Source organism: Eublepharis macularius, chromosome 9 (assembly GCF_028583425.1).
Source record: "Eublepharis macularius isolate TG4126 chromosome 9, MPM_Emac_v1.0, whole genome shotgun sequence".
Taxonomy (NCBI): domain Eukaryota; kingdom Metazoa; phylum Chordata; class Lepidosauria; order Squamata; family Eublepharidae; genus Eublepharis; species Eublepharis macularius.
In genome coordinates this window covers 89,174,180-89,196,397 of record NC_072798.1, presented here as the reverse complement: position 1 = coordinate 89,196,397, position 22,218 = coordinate 89,174,180, and positions in this window count along the sequence as shown.

Sequence of the window (22,218 nt, the reverse complement as noted above, 5' to 3'; positions counted from 1 at the left end):
CTGGCTTCCACCTGCTCCACCTCTCTCTGGGGCTTGGGTGCTGCTCCGCCCTCCTGAGACAGAGGCATCTCTCTTTCTCCTTCTGTTGTCAGCCTGGTCTGGTCCTGGGTGTCCATTGGTGTGTCTGGGTAGCTGTCCCCCAGCTGCCTCCCATCCCCTTCTTCTGGCAAGTCCGGGGGGCGGGGCCCCAGACTCCGGACACTGGTAAAATGAATTTCATTCATTTAGTTGCGGTTTGTACTGAAATGGAAAATGAAACACTCACTCTTATTCTAGTTCTGTTTCTAACAAAATACTAATAGTTAAAAATGTTCTAGTAGGGATTTGGATTTCAGAGAACAACCATAAGCACATCTACTCAAAATTCTACTCAGGTCTATTCCATGGTATGATTTTCTGTGGATTGAGTTGATATTAAGAACGCTGAATAATAATTTGTAATAATAACAGCTTAAAATGGAAGCAGAGACCCATGATGGTATTACTTGTGTATAATACACGGTAATGAATCTAAGCTGTTATCTGTGGTGTACCTCTTTCCAGGAGTTAAATTATCTAATATAGGACAGCTAACTAGACTCTCAGGGTTTCTTAAGTATCAGGCCTGACCAGAGCCACCCAGAATACTCTGGTACCCTCAAAAAGACATCCTTGTTAAGGCTTTGCCTTGTTGAAATATATTTAAATGTAATTGTTCAATTGGTTTAAAGTAGCACAGCTAATCTGAAAGGCCATTTGTTTGTTCACAGTTTGTTTAGTAAACAAATGATGAGCCTCTTTATTAACTAGCCTTTCTGAAAGAAAAGTGAGATGAATTTTTTTTAAAAAAAAATTGGAAAGTGAATGTAGTGTACATCATTTCAATCATTTTTCAAATGTTGACATTTTTTATTTTTACACTTTACACTCCAGTTCCCTTCGTTCAAATACCCCTTCATAAACAGCACATTTTTTCTGTACTTTTGCGTATATAGAGTATTCTGGGATATTCTCAAAAATAGTACAATACATGGATTGTTTAATTACATTTCATTTGGAGGTAAAACTTGAATGTATTTTAAAATGCAGTTGCGTTTTTGTGAATGTGAAAATCATCTAATTTTACCTACTTGTGTATTAAAGCTGAGTTGCTAAGATAAACAAATGTTAACTCGTGAGTAGAAAAGTGAAATTTGGATCATACATTGCATTCAGCATCTTGACCAAAATAAGATAAAAGTCCAACTCAGATTTAACCTTTTTGGCAGTAATTTATTTTCAAAAATAAATGCTCATATGATTGGTAATATTTGAATCATATAAACTGTATCCTGGAAGGAAAAGTATCTGCATCTTTAATACATACAAGATGGGTTCTAGGAGAGTTTCTAAAACTCATCTAAATCCATTTTTGGAAGTATATGGATTCAGCTTTGAGGGGTAATAAAAACTGAGTGATTTTAATAGGCAGGTAGCATTTTCAAATTAACATAGCATCTGTAGCAAAGAAAATCAAGTTTGTTAATCATAGAACAGTTCTAACACATAGTTGTTTAGCACTCCATTTGTTTGGACAAAGTATGTGATTTGCCTTGGTAGGAGATGAAAAAATATTCAGCAACCAGAAACATGAAAATGAAAAGATAAAGGTTCTGACTTTATAACAGAGACACATTGGTTGATCTCCTTACATATTTCAAATTAATAATGGCACAGACTGGCCAGCCCTAATTCTGGGCTTTTGAGGGCCAATCAGAGTAGGGTTTGAGGAGCCTATTTATAGCCTTCCTTCAATAGTAGCCAGTCATTTGCTGATGAGAACTGACCCACCCTTCCCTTCATGAAGCAGTGTGGAACTAACTAAAGAATCGAAACGTGTGAGATGAATTTTATGTGAAGAGCACTTGATTGGCCCCCCAAGCATCCCTGGGAGTGGTAGTCTAACCCTGCCCCTCTCCAAGCAACTGGAGGAAAACTGCAAAGTGGATTTTCTTGCAAAGAACAGCAGCTCGACTGGAGAAATTCTCTTTCAAAAATCCAATTGGCTGGTTTTCTTTTAGGAGCCCAGACACAGGACGGGGATGTAATAAGACCCTGCTGGGAGAAGACGAATGGGAGGGACCGAGTTTCTCTCTTGCTTGCAAAACACATCAGCTTTTTTCCTGCCTCTTGCTACGTCATTCCCAACCTCCCTCCACCCCAATCCCGAACTCCCAGAGAATTTTTGAAAGAGAGAAAGAGAGAAAGAGAGCGAGAGCGTGTGAGAAAGTCCCTCCAGTTGTGATTCTCCCAGCTAAGCTGAGATTCACATCGAGGGGGTGGGTTTTTTTTAACAATTCCCAGGGATACTTGCAGGATCTGACACTCACCTGTGCATCTTCTGTGTTTTGACCCTAAAGGAATTTTGTGTTTTCTTCCCAAAGTGGCAAGGAGGAGTTCCCTTCTTCTCCTGCTTCAAAGTTCTTTCTGTTAAGGAGTTTCCTCCTTTCTCTATTAATAGGCATGATTTCACTGAGATTGTTTTGGCCAAAAATAAGAGCGGGCAGGATTTGTGCTCGTTAGTTGACTCCGTTTAGTTGTACCAGCAAGCATCTCCCAGCACCTGTGGATAAGGTGGAGTAAATCAAACCAGACTAGTTCAAGCTGACTAAGTGCAAGAATCTGGGGAGAGAACTCTCTGTTGGACATCATTGTATGAAGGAGATAACTGACTAAGACAAGGAAAGGTTGGGGATTAACCAAATCTCTCAGCATGGTATGGATGGCTACTTTCCAGCCTTTGAGCCGGGGTAGTTCTGCTCAAATGCTCGAGGCCCTGTTGAGTAACCTTTTAGGGCTCAAGTATATGTGTGGTGGGGATCCTCCCCATCCAACTCACAGTATTTACAACATCCAGCCATTTTTTGCTTGCAAGTATAGCCCATTGGAGAGGAGAGACTTCAGCTTCCCCTCCCATGCTGTTTTTTCTTGCCAAAAAAGCTGAGGGAGGGCTGTGTGGCCTAGATCATAATCAGTACGTGTGTGTGTGTGTGTGTGTGTGTGATGTGTGATGTGTCATCAAGTTGCCTCTGACCTATGGCAACCCTATGAATGAAAGACCTCCAAAATGTCCTCTCATTAACAATCAGTACACCTGGAGCCATGTAAATAAGCACTTCTCTGCAGTCATTTTGGCTTGAGAAAGTGGTGCTGGAGGGATGGCTGAAGACCCTTTCTCCTGGCACCACACCTGACAGCAGAAATCAACCCCACAGTGCTTGGCAACTATGGTTCCCACATGTTACATGTATTATGAGTTTCGTCACACACACACCCATTTGGGTCACACATAACATTTAGTTGAGCCCTTAGGAAAACCAAACTAATAAGAATGAAAGCTTATTGAATCTCAGTTCGGCTATAAAATACTACATGTTATTTTAATCCATTATTTTGTCTGGTGTCTTCGGCTGTTTCCACACAGTCTCTCTTTTCCGCCCATGTCCCACTTATTGTGTGTGTTTTGCTGAGTCGCTCTGAAAACTCACCACCCACACCCACTCCCCAAAAGCGCTTTGTGGTCGCAGGCAGCAGCTCCTAGAAAAAGCGAGTTTCGAGGGGAGGGTGGGCACTTTTGTCAGCATCGCCCACCTCCCTTCCATTTTTTTTAAAGCTCTGCACATGCATGATCGCAGGCTGAGAGCTTGGGGGAGGAGTCGGGCAGTGATTGGAGGTTCCCACGGAGTGCTTTTAGCACTCACATGCCCAGGAATGAAGAAAAAACACTCTGACAAGCTGCGCCAAAAGGAAAGACTGGAGAAAGTGCATTCTCGGAAGAAATGCCTAAAAATGGAAGATAAACACTCTGCACCCATTTTGCTAACTGTGGAGGGAAGGGGGAAAGCCACCAGCATTCTGTGAATGGGCTGTCCCTTTAAGGACATGTGGCAGCGGCCTTTATTTGGGGTGTATGCGAGCAATTGACTTTCTTTTTTTTTTTTATAATTTTTTTTATTTTTCAGTATACTACACAACACTACAATAACACTACACAAGACTATCACAAGGAAAGGAAAAGGATGAAGAGAAAGGGGCGGGGAAAAGGGGACATAAAGGGAAGGATAAACTACATTCAACACTACACTTCAATGTTTTCCCTTCATACTGCCATAATAGAAAAAAATAGCTCAATAAAATGATGATGGGGTGGTTAATCATACAGATTACACATTTCAAATTCTAATTAAACTTTCCTCCCCCTTCTGGGTCCCGGACGCAATTCTCTCTGTGCAACCGCAGCTGCGGTGCTCTCCTCCTCCCCCCCCCCTCAGGCTTCTCCTTTTCTTCGTTCTTGGTACACTGGTACACTGGAATTCCGGGTTTTTATCCTCAAAATCCTTTAGTTGATCTTCTGATAGTATCTTATAGGCTTGATCTTTATGTCTAAACCATATTCCTTCCGGAAGTAACCATTTATACTTTATTCCATGGTCCCTCAGAAGAGCTGCGAACTTTTTGTACTTAAAACGTCTTTTCCGGACTAGAAATGGAACGTCCTTTAAAATCTTGACTTTAAGACCCATAAAGTCCAAATCCGCATTGTATGAGTTATATAGGATAGTGTCCCGAATCTTTTTAAATGAAAAGTCAATAATGATCTCGCGAGGCAACTGTCGCTTTGTTGCATATTTTGAAGAAGCCCGACGGACCTCCAAAATGGCGCTTTTAACCTCTTCTTTAGTTGTTCTCGCGGGTGTCGCCAGTAGTTCCGAGACCAAATCCCACAGATCCTCATTTTCCTCCTCTTTCACATTTTGGAGACACAAAGTTGTCTGCATTCGTTCCACCTGTAGCCCGATCAGCTGGTTCTCCACCAACTTCAGCTCTTTTTTCGTAGCCTTCACAAGTGACGCACTTTCCAGAGCAGACTTCTCTGCCCCCCCGCTACTTCCTTAATGGTTTTCACTTCGCTTTCAATTGAGCCCACCCTTTGATCAGTTTCGTTCAGCTTGTCAACAAAGGGTTTTATGGCTTCCACCACCGCCCTGCGCACCAACTCTTCGAGCGACTCTCCCTTCTGTAAGGTAGCCGAGATTGACTTACCGAGAGCGGGACTTTGCTTCTTTGCTGCCATTTGGGGGGGGGGGGCGCCAGCCAGATCCTGGAACTCACCGAAGGGGAAGAGCGAGTCTTCTTCAGATCAACCTCTCCTTCACAAACGCTTGTAGAACAGAAGGGATTCGCTTGTTTACAGGCTTCCGCCTGTTTCTTTTATTTGCCGTTTCTCGTTGCCCGGCGGCACTCAAGGCGCCGCGCACGTCTGCCGGCCTCCATAGGGACAAACGGGCAATTCCCCCCCCCCGCATTGATTCCGGGAGGTTCTTCCCGCAGCGTCCTGGACCCTGCCTCCCTAACTGGGAGTCCTGGGGGCTAATCCTTGTAGATCAGCCGCCCGGTCAGGGTGCCCGGTCGTTTCCTCCCGGACCTGCCGAGAGGAGCGTCCGGCATGGCTGAGAAAGCGAAACCGAATCGCGAGCAATTGACTTTCAGTGTTGGCTAGGCATGTAAGACTTAACAGAGTTTCCGAAACTTAACCCTTCGATGTTTGTGCTGATCTTCAGAGAAAAGTTCTGATCCAGAATAAATATGCAAAGCTTCCTTACACTGTGGTAAACCATCGATCAGGGTATTCTTTTAAATATCATGATATAGAGTGAAGCAGGGTCCTTCTCTCTATCTATCCTCCCCTAAATTTAGCACCACATTTCACTCCTTGAATAAATCATACTAAGATCTCAACAGGAGATAGCACAAGAGCAGGAGACAGACACATCAAAATGTTTTGCAAGCTCTCTAGAAAATCAGTGGGTTCTCCTGAAAATAAATTGATCCATTTTTGATGGAAGTGAGAAAGGTAAACTGACAACCACCACTTTCAATTGGGAAAATTGTGGCAGAATTGAGGGATGCCTAAGTTGCTCAAAACTGTCATCAGGTAACAATTTGAAATAGATGCAGTTTGACATAGATTCCGTTGAAATAGATGCAGGTAGATAGAGGCAGTTTATCACCTTAAACGTCTTACCAAATTCTTTAGCTGTGCCAACTCCAAGGCTAAACGTTCAGAAAAGGAATAAACTGATAGTACATTGTGTACTATTGCTATTGTGTAGCAATACTTTTGCTTCACTCATATCATACATACTACATAAAGGGGACAACACAGGGCAATACGCCTCTTTTCAAGTTGACCGATCTTGATAGAACGTGCTCTTCTCAACGCTCTAAGTGCTGACACTAGAAACAAATTAAACAGTATGTAACTCAAAGGTAAATTGATTGATACTGTTCCTGATCTCAGGGTTCAGTCTCAAGGACAGGATGTACTTCTGAGGTTTGAAAGTGCTATTAGACAAGCAATCAGAGCAGGGTTGCCTGTGAACAGGACTTTGACACAGAAGTATTGCATCCTGAGGAGGTTGCTAAAACACAGAGGTGTGACATGTTGCTTATCAAGAATTCTTCTAGCAGTTCTTTCCCACCAAACTGTAAATCTGTGCCACAGCTTCTCACAGCCCTTGTAAATCTGATTTTGCAAGGCTTGAAGATCACAGAACAAGATGCCACTTGCGGTTCAGTGTCCACCATGTAGAAACTTGTATTGTTCGGCTATGTGAGGAAGAGAATGAACAAAGAGCATATCTGATAGCATTGCACAAGAGTTTAAGAGACAGTGATGTGCTTATACGTAGTTCTGAAATCTTACATCCAAAATACAAATGCTCAACTGATTAAAACAACAGCCTTTTCCAGACATAAGCCAGTATTGTACTTAAGTTGCAGTGAATGTGTGTACATCCTACACATGGATCTGTTTGTCACCTATGTGCTATGTCAGACTGCGTTGCGGCTAATGAATCAGACCAGACACTTGTTTGGGTTAGAAATGGCCACAACTTTATTGATTACAGCTGGATGGAGCATTGGCCTGGCATCTGGGCACGGATCCCCGTTGTCATCGGAGGCCTGGCTGCTGACCGATGAATCACCCGCCAGCCTCCTGCTGGCACCTCAGCACTCGTCGTTCCATCGCTGGCCCTGCCTGGCGACCCTTGCTTTCAGATCCATCAGGGTGAGCAGTCCCAAAGGCCCAATCACCCTGTTGGGATATGGCCCAGTGCCTCAAAACCGCCAACCCATAAAGTTGTGACAGTGCCCACCAATAGTCCTTAATCAGTGGAGGGTGGCAGGGTGACAAGCTGCTCCTGTGGATGCTCGGGTGTAATGGCACTGACCATGTGGCTGGACCAGCACAGGATGGATGCTCCTCCTCCTTCAGGTAACCCTGCCTCCACTGCATCCTGCACCCGGTACCAACCCCAGCTAGCGGGTAAGTCATCAGCTTCCTTTTTAAAGAAAGAGTCAGTGTGTTTTGACTTTACAGGTAAACTGGGAGCCAGTACCTAGAACAATGTGCTATTAAAATAATAGAACTACACACAATTTGCTTACAAAGAAAAAATATGTACACGGATTATACTTACATTCACTTTGTATACATGGCTTATATGATCACGAACCCTGCCTTGCCCAAGGTTTCCAATCACATGGTGTGAACCTACATTCTTAAACATGTGCAATCCAGCGGACATGTTCATAAACATATGCAAACATGTGCAAACCCTAGAACCAGTTTGTTTGATCTCTGTCTAAATTGTGTTTGGAATCAGAGAAACGACAGATAAAAACTGGTAAACAGTTAAAAGATGATACAGTTAAGAAGGAGTTTGTTTGGAGGAGAGGCCATCTGCCTCCTGGTGATGTTTGGGAAGAAGAAGTTGTGCGGTTGTTGTCAAGATGGCTACTGGAATTGTTGCAGTTAGCATCTCCAGGCCAAGTTGTAGGGGTGTGCAATTTGGCTAAAAATATACCACAAAATTCCTAATCAGTATTTTTCAGGAATATTCTGGAATCACAATCATATCTGGGATTCTTGGATATACTGGCATTGCCATTCACGTTTATTCAGGAATCACAGCATCATTGTTTTAAAGATTGTTGCCTTGTTTTTCCATTTTGCATCAAGGGGAGCTCTATGAGTCTCTCTACACAAGATGCCTCCGTATGTGTTTGTCAAGTATAGGGAGACACAGCGTTAGCCGGGAAGGGTAGTTTAAAAAGACAGAGCTGGCTAAGATCGCTCCTCAGAGGGTTTGTTAATTTCCTCTCTACCTCCCCAAAGGCTCTGTCAATTTCACCTTTCCAGTCTAAAACTGCGAGGGATCGCAACCAGAGGGCAGCAAGGAACAGGAATGGGCTGCAGCTGCCTTCTAGAGCTTGGGAAAGCATAAGCCGTGGCCAACTAACTAGGAAAATATCAAAAAGTGTATTTGAAACAATTCTATCAAAGTGAATTATACAATAAGTACAATAAACATTCCTATATCACAATCAATACCACTCTTTAGGGAAGCCCCGGTAAACACCTCTCCACCCCGTCGTACGAAGGGGTAACACAGGCTGCCCTAGAGTTCTTTTTAGGCTATGAACTCGGCCCGATTTGGAACAATAAATACAGCAAAATACAAGTACAAATATGTGCAACAGTTAATGCAAGGGTAAGTCACAATGCCAATCAGGTCATAATACAATAACCGCGGTTGCGGTTGCAATTTGAATGGTTACAGCAGTTAGTGATTGAATTTATTGTATTATGACCTGATTGGCATTGTGACTTACCCTTGCATTAACTGTTGCACATATGTGTACTTGTATTTTGCTGTATTTATTGTTCCAAATCGGGCCAAGTTCATAGCCTAAAAAGAACTCTAGGGCAGCCTGTGTTACCCCTTCGTACGATGGGGTGGAGAGGTGTTTACCGGGGCTTCCCTAAAGAGTGGTATTGATTGTGATATAGGAATGTTTATTGTACTTATTGTATAATTCACTTTGATAGAATTGTTTCAAATACACTTTTTGATATTTTCCTAGTTAGTTGGCCACGGCTTATGCTTTCCCATTCCTAACATGTGGCTCTCTCATTGGGGTTTAGCCTTCTAGAGCTTGGCTTAGACCTGGAGAGGTTATAATGGGCTGAAGTTTCCCTTCTGGCATTTCGCAGCCTTTTCACACAGCTCCAGTGAATAGTAAAGCTTTTGCTCTGCCACTGGCTCTGTCTTTTTAAACTACCCTTCCCGGCTAATATTGCTTCTCCCAACATGAGTTCTTCACAAGTCAGATGTCTTGTGTAGAGAAGCTGTGTGTGTCTGGCCAATCATGGTGATTATCTCATGGGGTATCCTTTTGCAAATTCTTTCTGAGCATCAAAAAGCATAAAAGCAGGCCTGGGCTGCAGCAGAATTTTTTATACTGTCTGAGATTACTGGTAAACTTGCTCATGGGAGTTTGTTTCATTTCTTTCATATTTATTATTAATTCCTAAAGGGACTATTTCATTATTGGGTTGTTTCACATGGTTTTATTTCATTATTGTTTCTTACATTATTGTTGTTTTGTTTCCATAGCTCTATTTCACTAATATTTCCCTGTGGTTTCAGTGGAAGAACCCCTCCCCTCCACACACACACATTTCTTCCCGTTTTTTTTTATCTGAACTTGACAAAACTCCGGGGGATTGCAGCATTCCACTAGGAGATCTACACTGCCAAATGTCAGACAGATGGAATAAAGGAATCCTCTTTTTGAAGCAGAGAAATGTGCCCACATTTAAAGTCTATGGGAGAATTGATAAGACACAGTAACATAAAGCAGCTTGAGGAATTGGCATTGCAGCATTTTAGCATGAGACTTCCCGTGCCAGGTAGACTGCTACTACTGTTGGCTGCTGCTTCTTTTTTCAAAATGGCCCCTTCCTCTCCCTCTGCCAGATCGGCCCCCACCATGCTGCACATTCTTCCCACCAAACTCAGAGGATCCCTTGCCAGTCATGATGTGATGTGTTTGCCCGTGAATGTCAGATAAGATACTGTAATGTGTGTATGAAATGCTTGTAATGTTATTACTGGATTGTGTGTGATAAAGTGTTGTATTTGGATTACCCTTGGGCACCCAGATATGCAACACAGATAGGGTTACACAAGACCGAGAAATCCCAAATTAATTGGGATTAATTGGGATTAATTGGGATTAATTGGATCCTGGCGGGCTTGGTGGCTGGTGGGACCCAGGACAGCATCTTGAGGACTTCTGTCACCACCACCGAGGCTCCTACATTTGCTGTGGGTCAGGGCAAGGTGTTGGAGCGTCCCTGGTGCCTCACCACCACTGTCTCTTCCCCTGTCATCTGGGTGTATTGCTGGGCTGTGGCAGGTTCCCGCTCATTGGTGGGGGCCACCGCAGCCCAAGCAGGTGAGTCTGGGGAGTTGTGACTCCATCCCTGGACAGACTCCAATCCCATTTTAGGGGTTCATTTTTTTTCTCCTGTTTCTTGTTGTCTGAGAATGTCGGGGTAAATTGGTTTGGTCTGTGAACTGGTTGGGCCATAAACAGGGAAGGTGGGAAGAAGATTGGATCCTTTGGATAGGTAGGGCAAATTCTTTTAACTTCCTGCATACGGTTTTTAATGACTGTGTGGTCTAAGGTGGGGACACACTTGGTACTTCACAGCATTAACCAAATCCTTAGTTGTCTAGGATTTGGAGGAGGGAGCTAAGCACCGATCAGTGCAATTCAGGTGAAGGCCAACTTAACTGTTGGCCAAGTTTTGAGTCATAGTGGAGTTGTCCAAACGATGTCAAACACAGCCCACACATAAAACATATTAGAATATGAGGATAATCCACTTAAATAAACCCAAATTTATTGTCTTGAATCTTCATCTGTGAGAAGGTGCTGATGGCAATACCAAACTGAAATTATTTGGGCCCAGTATCAAAATAAATTGAAAGCTTAAAACTGGGGATAAATGTATAGACCTATTCCCTTATTATAGAAACTCCATAGGGTTCCATTATACCAGAATAAATTATAGGATAGAAAATGTGATCAGCAGTTTGTCTGAATTATGGCCTTGATCCCATTTTAAGTGCTTTTAATTGATTGCAATTAACAAATGTTTACTAACATGCCACGAAATCCTAATTGATTGCCAACTAGCAATTTAGTAAATGCCAATTTAGGCACTTTAGAAGTATTTGCTCAGGCCAAGTTGTGGTTGTTCAGGAGAAGTATGTGCCATCAAGTCGCAACTGACTTCTGGTGACCTGAGCAATGGGGTTTCAAGTCAAGTGAGAAGCAGAGTTGGTTTGCCATTGCCTTCCTCTGCAAAGTCTTCCTTGATGGTTCCCCGTCCAAGTACCAACGCTGCTTAGTTTCTGAGATCTGATGAGACTGGGCTGTACCATGATGCCTTCCCTCCCTCAGGGGAAGTTAAAAAGCAGCAAATATATCCTAAGAACTTCTTTTGTTTTCACATACATGTTTCTGATCACCAGAGAAAGAATATTGGTGATGATACAGTCAAAGTTGAGCACCTCTTCCCTTCAGAAGATCCGGTGGGGAAGAATTAAGCATGTGCTTAAATGTAAGGTTGCCAAGTCTTCTCTATGGCAACCTTCTGCCGGCCACTCCAGTTGCCTACTGGTACTTTGTCAGCTGGCAGGAGAAAAATTAACTAAAAATTACCATTGGCGCAGCAGCGTTACATCACTTCTGTGGAAAACCAGGAAGTGACGTCATGCCTCTAGAAATCCCCAGAAATGCTATCATTTTAACATAGAGTTTCTGATCTTCCTATAGAGTTTCTGGTGATTCTTAGAGAGGTATGATGTCATTTCCAGGTTTTCGACAGAAATAACATAATGCTGTAGTGCTGATGTACCCCTCATGTCTCCCCAAGTCTTCTGCTGGTTGCCAGATGCTGGCTGGCAGCCCTAATAACTAGGAATGTGCTTTTTTTAAAATTTTCATGATGTTTTGGAATTTTTGGCTGTTGAGTGAAATGTGATTGGGTAGTTTTCTGGTGGGGTGTTATTCGATTGGACTCAAAATTCGTTAGTTTTCTTTTGTTCTTATGATTTATGTGGCCATTATTTTCAATGGGGAAGGGGAGGAGGACCAACTGGAGGCTCTAGAGCAGCTGTTTTTATACTCTTCAGCACGAAAATCACTTAGAACAGTGCACTTCTCTCTTTGAACTATTGACTCACCGAGTTTCCAGCACACACAATCGAGGGGAATTGGTGTTAATAGACACCAAAGCAGGTGGGTGTTAGAGGTCCATGCTTATAGCTTTACTGACTCCGATGTTGGAAAACTGTGAACAAACCAATAGTGATGAGCTAACACCCAAGAAGGAGAGGAGCACCAGTGGCTTGTGCTAGCTAGCCATATTTGGAAAAGAAATGCTGCTTTCTACTCTTTTGTTGTTCAGTTCCCTTTAAGAGGACAGAAAAATTCCTGAGTGTAGTTCTTGCATGTGGTAAGGGGCGTTATTTATTAAGGATGTGTATAATGGAAAAAATGATCTGAAGTTACACATAGAAATCACCGGTTCAGCTAGCTAAATCAGATTCTGTAACACTGAACCAAATCCTGGACACTAAATTATGACAAATCCCTCCAACCAAAAAGTTTGTGTGTTTCATTTGGGTTCATATCTTCCAGCAGCAGGTAGGTACTGGGCTCGCCTTGCAGGGCAATTCAGTCAATTGCCTGCCTGCCTGCCTGCCTGCCTGCCTGCCTGCCTGCCTGCCTGCCTGCCTGCCTGCCTGCCTGCCTGCCTGCCTGCCTGCCTGCCTGCCTGCACTTGGGTGATGGAGGAGATTGGCAGCAAGAACACCCCAGTTTGCAGCGGAATGCTGAGCACCAAAAAGAAGGATTTGGATTCACCCGTCATTATGGGAACAGAACTACAAAGCACAAGAAAACAGTAGCAACAGGCAACAGTAGAATGCAAAGGCAGTAAGATATTGGCACTATAGAAAAAGAAAAAAGTGAACATGAAGCAGGACTGTTTTTAATGTTGCTGCACTGCACTGGTTGGAGTGCTCTTCTTCTTGGGAGCACCCTGCTGCTGCTTCCCTGCTCACAGACACTCACTTTCTACATTTTTGTGTGTGACTGTTATTGTAATTGAGGAAAAACTCAGTGGATCAATGGTTTAGACCAGGAGGGGGCATGAGTGGTTAATGCTGTTTTTGGTTAAACACGAAAACAGCTTCCCCAGAGCCTTGTTTTCTCACTGCCCCTTGAAAAGAACAGTGTGTGTTTGTGCATGTACAGCCAATGTGCGTACAACAGACCGGATCTCATGAAAACCAAGAACCCCAAACTGAATAGTTCCAAGCTGGCACTGGCCAACACAGAACAATCTAATAAAGGAATGGAATTCTTCCGGAACCCCGCCCAGAACCCAAACTGAAATGGAAACTTATTTGATGCACACCCCTAAAATCCATTACATTTGACACTCAATGTTCTGCACCAAAAGGGGAACATATGTTCTCTCATTCTCAGTATTTGCCACTCAGTAGCAGACTCATCATCACAGCATGTAGGATTCCACCAGGAATAGACTGGCATGTACATTCAATGCCCCTTTGCCTTTAATTGCTTGTGTGTCCTCTATTTTTTTTCTAATTATTTATTTTGACCAAATTTCCTCCTCATTTGCATACCATGATTCCTAGCATCTGACTATCATCAAGTGTACATGCACCAACCAGTGTCCTGACCCCCTCTGGCCAGTACCCTGACCAGGCCAGTGACTAAGACCTGGAGGGCTCAGACAAAGAGCCTGAGGAACCAGGGGCAGTTGAAAGAAAAAGAGAAGGAGTCTAACTATTAATCTTGGAAACTCTCTCCACGGCATTCAACATTGTCCATAAGAGAGAACCAAAAAAGACCACCGCCTTTTGTGTGGATATACAGCTCCTTTTGATTCTCCTCCACCTTACTTTTGCAGGACTTCTACAGTCATACTTAACAATTGGAAAAATCCCAAGAGAGCACACCAGCAGAAGGCCACTGAATGGCCCGCTTAGTCCAATGCCTCGGAGATCATTGTATCTATTTAAGAACCTATTTAAAAAACAGTCATTCATTTCTAAATTTACCTTCATTTACATAACATGATCCATTACTGTTTTACAGGGAGGAGAGACCCCCTCCCTCCTCACCCCTTGCTGATGCTCCATGGCTCACAGAGATGCCACCAGAGCCTCTTTTCCTTTTGTACTTAAAAGTATTTCTGTGCATAAAGATGTAGATCGAGAAGCGCCTGTGCACTGCAATGATGGAGCAAGCAGCACTAGTCAAGACTCGAAAGTGCTCAAAATTGAAAAATATCACGTAATATTTGGGGAGAGTTTCCATGACTACAAAGCAGCCCCGACTAGCATCTGTGTTCCAGAGAGTCACAAATAAGGCTCAAAAACATTTTTTTCTTGTCATTTTTATGGTCCGGATTTCGCTTATGCTCACCTCTATAAGTAAATGTATTGTCAGTCTATGGAAGACAGGATACGTTGAAGCTGACTCTAAACCCTTGCAGCAAGAAATCCAGGCTCTTGAGTAAATGGGTTTTATTTAGATATCTTGGCTTCACCATACATAAGTCCATAGGATACACAGAAGCACAATAAAGGCGTCTGGCTGTACACAGGCTCCTTGTTAGGAATGACGCATTGAGTACATGATACATTATATCTACCCCTCTACATGTCCCCCCACCCTCATAGTCCATCCATTAGAACATAACCAGTAGCAGGACGGAAGGAGCTGTCCCAAGGCCGCTGCGGCGAGCCATCCAAGACAAGGGTTCCGCCATACTGGAGTCTGGAAAGCAACAAGGGAACAGGTGCACGAGGCTATTGCAACCTATTGCAACATATATCTAAGCTGGGTAACAGTATGGAGGGACTGTGGGAAACGGACCTGACATTTATACTTAATTGTGCTCCAAGGCAGCTTTTTGTTAGCATTATTAATGAACTGTGTTTTTTTTTTAAATAAAAAGAAACATTGTTTTTTAATCCACTAGTTCATCTAACCAGTTCTTAGAATGCTTTTTAACTGTTAACTTGGTTGGCTTTTCTAATTTATTATTATTTGTTCTATTTATTGAGTCTTTTGCAGTAAGAATGATGTCGACTATTTGATGTTACTGGCTAAAAGTACTAAACTAGTGTGCATCTATTTCAATGATGAAATAAGAAGGAAATGAACATCCTCACAAGTTTTTTAAAGCTGACAACAGAAGAAATTAGAGCTCAAGGTTATCAATCTTTCCTGCAATGGAACTGATGAAACACTGAAACATAAGTATTTAGACAAATAAAATATTTTGTTCACACACACCCTAAATAACTTACATTTATCCTGCCTTCCCCTTAGTGGGGCCTAATGAATCTCAGACAGGCTAGGCCTGTTTATCCTATCAATCCCCTTTACACTAGCCATGTGAAATAGGAGGAAAAAGAAACTTCTGGAAAATTTGAGAAGAACCCATACAATTTCAGCCCTGCTCTGAAGTTATTGCTGTTAGGATAAGATCTGAGGCCTTTTTAATATCAGAACTGGCCTCTGATTTACCTTTCCGTAATCAAGCTGCAGAAGCAGGAAGAGAATGGCCATTTGCTTTCCTTTCGCAACTCTCATCGGATGCTGGAAGAAAGCAACAAGAAACCTTAGAAAAAATTTATTGTGTGTTCTTCTAGCATTTTACCTCTGTCATAAAATCTGGGGACCTGTGAGACAAGTCCTATGTGTGAGATATAGAGATGGGCACAAACAGCAATACGAACAAAAAAAGCCATGAACAGCCCAATCTGCTGTTCGTGAACAACCTGTTCGTGAGGCTCCATTCTAAACGAACAGGTGGTCGTTGGTTGCCACTCCAGTCGGAATAAAAGACAGAGACCGTATTGGGATATAAACAGGGCCACTTTATTAATTAACGCCAACATAACATAACCTGTCATTGCGGCAAGGGATCTAACTGCGGTACAGGTCAAGCCCTGGGGTCCTGCCGGACCACCGCCTTGACCTGTCTGGGTGACCCCTGCTGCCCCGGGGGTGTTCCATCCAGAGGATGGCTGGGACCCGGCGGCCAGGCGAGTGGTTCCCCTTCAAAGCACCAGCCCCCACTAGCCGTGGAGCCTAGGGGCGGCCTTGTCAGGGTTCCCCACCAGGCAGTCTGCCCTCGCAGCTGGCAGCCGTACAGCCTCACCAGCCGCTCCTGACAGACCCCCAATTCCCAACTAATGGGAATGTGCCAAGGGGTCACCGGCCCGCTCAAGCTACCCTACCTGCCACTGCTAAGGGTCAAGCCTCTGCTTAGGCCCTAGCACCCCACAGGTGGCTTATGGCCAACCTGAGCCCTTGCCACAAATCCTCCAGGAAAATGTTATTGCCACTCACCGACAGGTGGACCCCATCGTTACGATAGAGGTCAGCCACCTCAGCCTTAATAGTGGGGTGTGGCAGATATATCCCAAGACCCCGACCCAAGGCCTTCTCCAAGGCCCTATTAGCCCTGTGACGGGCCCATTCAATCCCAGCAGGATCCAAAGCTTCCCTCCAAACACGGCGGGGAAGTATTGCCGACCATATAATGAGTGTGTCGGGCCAACGCTCCTTGATCAACCAAAGGTCTGCCTCCGCTTGCAAGGATAGGGCCTTACCCTTCACAAGGCCGAGATCATTGCCACTGAGGTGGATGACCAGGACGTCCGGCAAAGGGCCATGTCTACCCTCAAACAGGAGCGGCAAGAGACCAGGCCACCTCAAACCTCTGCGACCCTCCACTCCACGGTAGCCCACAAACTGAGGCCCAACTGCGAGCCAAACCGGGTCTTCTTTGCTTGATGAGCAGCCCAGTAAACCGTACTATGGCCACAAATCAAAACCCTCTTCCGCGTGTAGCAAGCAGCAGCACCTGCAAAGAGACCGAAATCAAGAAGTGTTCACCTTTCCACCCAAAGGGCGAACATAAGATCGGAAGGCCCCCGACCGCCAGCGTCCCAGTTGCTGTATAACTGGGCCTGGGTACCCCATAGCCGCGGCCGTAGAGGCCGCCCCAATCCTGAAAGAATGAGTCCCAAATTTCAAGCCGTCAAGACCTAGTTCTGATAAAGCCTTCCCAGTCACAGACCAAAACTGATATTTGGTTAACGGGGAGCCATCCGCGTGCCGGAAAAGCAGCCCGTCACCCTCTCCCCGAAGATCCACGTAGCACTTTAAGGCGCTGACGGGGCATAAACCAGGTTCAGCACATATGCCCAAATGTAACATGAACCCCTTGCCGATCTGGTCAGTCTTGGATCTCTGTACCCTGAGGGTGACCTCATTACCTTCAAATTTGAGATCCTGTGCCCTCAAGGCACGACCCGAGTGATCAGCCCGCGACAGGGCCACCAACTCGCTGACCCTAAGCGCCCCAAAAAATGCGGTCAGGGCAGCCGCATGAAACAATGCCGCCTCAAACCGAGAGCGACATAACTTATCCCAAAGCTCACCTAAGCCCCTAAGAATAGTAGGTGAAATCGGCTGTCTGTCATCCCTGCGAGGACCGGCTTCACGGGCCCACCCTTCAAGCATTTTCCGCAACCGGAAATCACCTGCTGTATCTGCGAGACCCCTAGCCTTACTAGTGAAGGCCAGCACTGCCAGCTGACCCCTGATGGACTTTACCTACAATCCGGTACCTCTCTGCACCACGCAGAACTGCATGAGGTGCTGAACCGGTATGGGCCATACCTGTTGTAAGCCCACATTCCCCCTAAAACCCGCAAATTGACGCACTGCTCGATCGTACGACCGCCGCAAGCTGGGGGCCAGTGCTAGCTGAATAGCCCTTTCCGCCTCTAGCCGCCAAGGTTCCACAGTTCCCCCAGCATCGTGGTCGGTGCAGCGTCCGCCTCGGGGGCAAGCTGCCGAAACCGGGGAACCTGAAAGCGAGACAGAGCATCTGCCACGCTGTTGTCCAACCCAGGGACATGCCTAGCCAAAAACAAAATATTCAGTTTCAAACACCTAAGGGTGAAGGCACGAACCAGCCTCATGACCCTTGCTGACCTAGATGTAAGAGACCGGAGGACATGAACCACCGCCTGATTGTCGCACCAAAAGTGGACAGAGTGGTTTGCCAATGTGTCCCCCCAAAGATGTACCGCTACTAGGATCGGAAACAATTCCAGGAAGGTAAGGTCCTTACACCATCCATTCCTGACCCATTGTACTGGCCACCGTTCGGCACACCAGTGTCCTTGAAAATAAACCCCAAACCCGAGGGACCCAGAGGCATCGGACGCAACCTGCATATCAGCCGCTAACATAAGCGGCTCCCTCCAAAATGAGACCCCGTTAAAGTCCCGGAGGAATGCCTCCCATACGTCCAGGTCCTCCCTCATCCCCCTATTGATGGAAAGGCGATGATGGGGGAGACGAAGGCCCCCCATGGCATCGCACAAGCGCCGAAGGAAAGCCCTACCTGGGGCTATGACCCGGCAGGCAAAATTTAAATGTCCCACCAGCTGCTGGAGCTCGCGCAACGTAGCTTTCTTTTTCCCCCTAAAAAGCGCCAGTCGCGTCCAAAGCTCGAAGAGCTTCTGGGCAGGCAACCGGGAGGCCTGCATAACAGTGTCTAGCTCGATCCCTAAAAAGGTAAGGGTAGTGGCTGGACCTTCTGTTTTCTCGTGGGCAAGAGGCACACCTAACTCCTCAGCCAAGGCAATAAAGCCAGTCAAAAGGCGGTGACACTGGGCCCCCCCAGGGGGCCCAACGAAAAGGAAATCATCTAAATAATGGGCCGTGGCGCGGCATCGAAGCCGCGACCTGAGGGCCCATTCTAGGAACGAGCTAAAACGCTCAAAGGCTGCACACGAAATTGAGCAACCCATCGGCAATGCCCTATCCATATAAAACTGGCCATCGAACGAGAAGCCAAGCAACTCGAAGTCGTCCGGGTGAACCGGCAGAAGACGGAATGCGGACTTTATGTCGCATTTCGCCATCTCCGCCCCCACCCCGCATTGCCTCACAATCTTGACAGCCTGATCGAAGGAAGTGTATCGAACAGAACACAGATGCTCGGGGATGGCATCATTCACTGACCCACCTTTAGGGTAGGACAAATGATGAATGAGCCGGAATTCCCCCACGGCTTTCTTTGGGACCACACCCAGGGGCGACACTCTCAAACACGGAACCGGGGGGGGCCGAAAAGGGGCCCAAAACGCATCCCTCCAAACATTCTTTAGCTATTTTACACCTAACAGCCTCCTCCATGCCCACAACTGAACGTAATTTAGAGGACATGAAGGGGGCCCTAGGACCCTGAAAAGGAATCCTAAAGCTGTAACTAAAACCCTCCAACAAAAACTGCGCGTCCGCTCGCTTAGGGTACTTAACAAGAAGCCGTTCAAGGACCTTCAGGTTTATGGGGCTGGGGCCCTTTTCCAGCGATAGCTGGGGGGGCCCCACCCCCACTCCCACCACCACGTCTTCCCGCCCTCTTGGACTGCCTGGTGCAGGAAGTGAAAGGGTGGGGGCCACCACAGATTGGGCACTGGTGTTTAAAATTACACACCTTTCTGGAGCACACCCCTTGGGAACTGAAGTCCCAGCACAGAAGCCGGGGTTGAACCGGCTGCCCCGCGGGTGCGCGGGTGCCCTGTGCATTCTGACTCCTCTGCACCAGATGGCCGCTATCAGAGCGGTCACCCGCATTCGGCTTGGCCGGGGACATAACCTGCAGCCAAAGCTGCTGGTGTATCCTGTCCCACTGCCAGGTCGGGTTGAGAGCGGCACGCATACGGAATTCCTCGTCGTATTGCAGCCAAGCTGCACCAACGAAGTCCGTATGTCCCCTGTAAATTATATCAATGTATTGAAACAACTGGGCAGCCTTCCAAGGCTGAGACCTAGCCACCACGCCTGCATAGATTAACATGCCCGGCAGCCAGTTATGCCAGTTCCGTTCTATTTTCCTGCGCTTCAACCTTTCCTTGTCACGATCATCTAACTCCTCTTTATCTTTCTTTTCTAAATCTCGAAACAAGAGATTGAAAACGTCTACATATTCACCACGCAGAATCTTATCCCTGGTGGCAGGAGTTAAGTGATCACCTAGGGGCATCGCTGTATCCCCAAAAGGTGTAGCTCCAAATGGAATGGACCCATAACCGTGTGTCCCCCCCGCCGGAATGCCCCATGGGTAATAGCCCCACTGATTAAAGTGGCTAACCGATGCCTGGGAACCAGGGACTGGGGGGGGGCCTGTCCTGAAGATGGGCCAGCTAAGTCGCTACCAGCGGCTTGAGGCGCATTCCATGACACATGTGGCCATGCAGTGTTAGCCCCATATAACTGAGAGGGGACCCCCATTGTGTAAACCATGTGCCCTTGGGGCGCAGATGGTGGAGCAGTTACTTGACCCCACTGCCCCCAGGGCCAAGACCCTGGTGTAACGGGTGCAGCCGACTTACCATCACCTTCAGGAGGTTGAATTGCAACTGCCACCTGCCCAGATTCCTCCTGCCCACTCTGTTCCGTCATGCCACTCTGCTCGACGGCTGTGACTTCAGGCACTGGCACCTCGCAAACTTGCACCCCGGCTGCTGGTGTACCTGCGTTTTCAAGAGCAGAAAGCCTGTTAAGAACATCCCGCTGGAAGGTGGCTGACGAAGCCAAGAGGGTTGAGCGAGCCCTCTTTGCTCTGCCTAGTTCTTGGCTACCTGCTCCCCTGGCGTGCTCCAAAGCAGTCAAGCGAGCCAAAATGTCTTGCCGGCCCTGCAAATCACCCTCATCCTCCGATGAAGATGAAGCTGGGGCTGGCCTTTTTGATGGGGGACGCTTCGCCGGCTGTGTACCCTTAGACGGCCCTTTTCCCTTACCAGGCATAATGCACCACTGGGCCAGTATAACCTACCCGGAAAAGGAGGGAAGCCACCCAGATGCCCTGCTCTGCACACTGCACAACACCCCACCCAACACAGGGACAAAGTTTTAAGCCAGCGCCTCGCTCACTTCCAATAACAGCCCCCCTTAACGGGGGTGGGGTGAGATGTTACCACCTACTGGGGGGGGCAACAAACCCAACACCTTCCCAGCCGCTTCTCTGGGGGAGGAAGGTCGGCAGATAAGGAAGATACCCCTCAGAGCTAGCCACCCACCGGGGGCAGGGGGGGATGGGGAAAACTCGACTGCCCCCAATCTGGTCCCCCACTGATAAATACCCCCCATCCTGGCAGCTCAGCAAGGCCCCGACCAATCCTTTGCCCAGAGGGGACTCACAACCCCTCAACAAAATTAAAGCGTGGCGGTGCGAGCCGCGATGGCAGCGAGGCGCCCGACAGGAGCAGGCTGGCCCGAAACGGCAGGCTCCGAGTCGCCCGACGTCGGCTGCAGCCGCGGGCCCAGGCGCTCGCTCCCGCGCTGCGGTGTGATCCACCGGAATCCGGGCTTCCGCGAAGCGCCGCAGTGCGGCCCGCGGGTGCGGACGTCCGGTGAGCGGCAGCAGGCTCCAAGCCTGGCCGCTTGCCCCAGATGCCCGCAGGCCTCTCAGCCACCGGCCCTGCTCTCGGAGAGCTGCAACGTGCACCTCTCCCTCGAGCAGACACGCGGCGACTGAGGAGGACCTGTGGGGCGGAACCGGCTAACTAGCCGTTTGCTCCGCCCCCAGGCCAATGCCCGGATGGGCTAAAGCGCGGGCTGCCTTTGCTCCTTCCGGAGTGGCAAACCCGGCCCCCATCCGAGCAGCCTTGCTGCCTAATGGGAAGTGCCGCATTGTTGTGGGTTTTCCGGGCTGTATTACCGTGGTCTTGGCATTGTAGTTCCTGACATTTTGCCAGCAGCTGTGGCTGGCATCTTCAGAGGTGTAGCACCAAAAGACAGAGATCTCTCAGGTGGTCATTGCAAGCCTTCTTCATTGCTGTTCGTCAAGCCAGACAGTCTGGCACTTACAATCAGTTCCCTTGGCAACTTAGGCAGGGATTGTTTGAACTCTGTCTGAACTCCTGCTGTTGCCCTGGAAACCCCAATCTAAGCCCAATTTAGCTTAATAGGCAGGTCTTCCTTTCAAGTGTGGAGCTCCAAATTTGTTACAGCAAGGGAGCAAAGACCAGGGGGGAGGGGGGGTCCCAGCTCTGACTTTGCAGACAGTGGAGAGGGAGAGAGACAGTTGCTGTTGGCATTTTGATAGAGTGCATTGGAGCTTGAATTTTCTTTGCGTGTGGTGGGATATGAATCTACCCCTTCAAGTTCCAGGGCTGCTGCCAGTCTCTGGGCCAAGCTGTTATT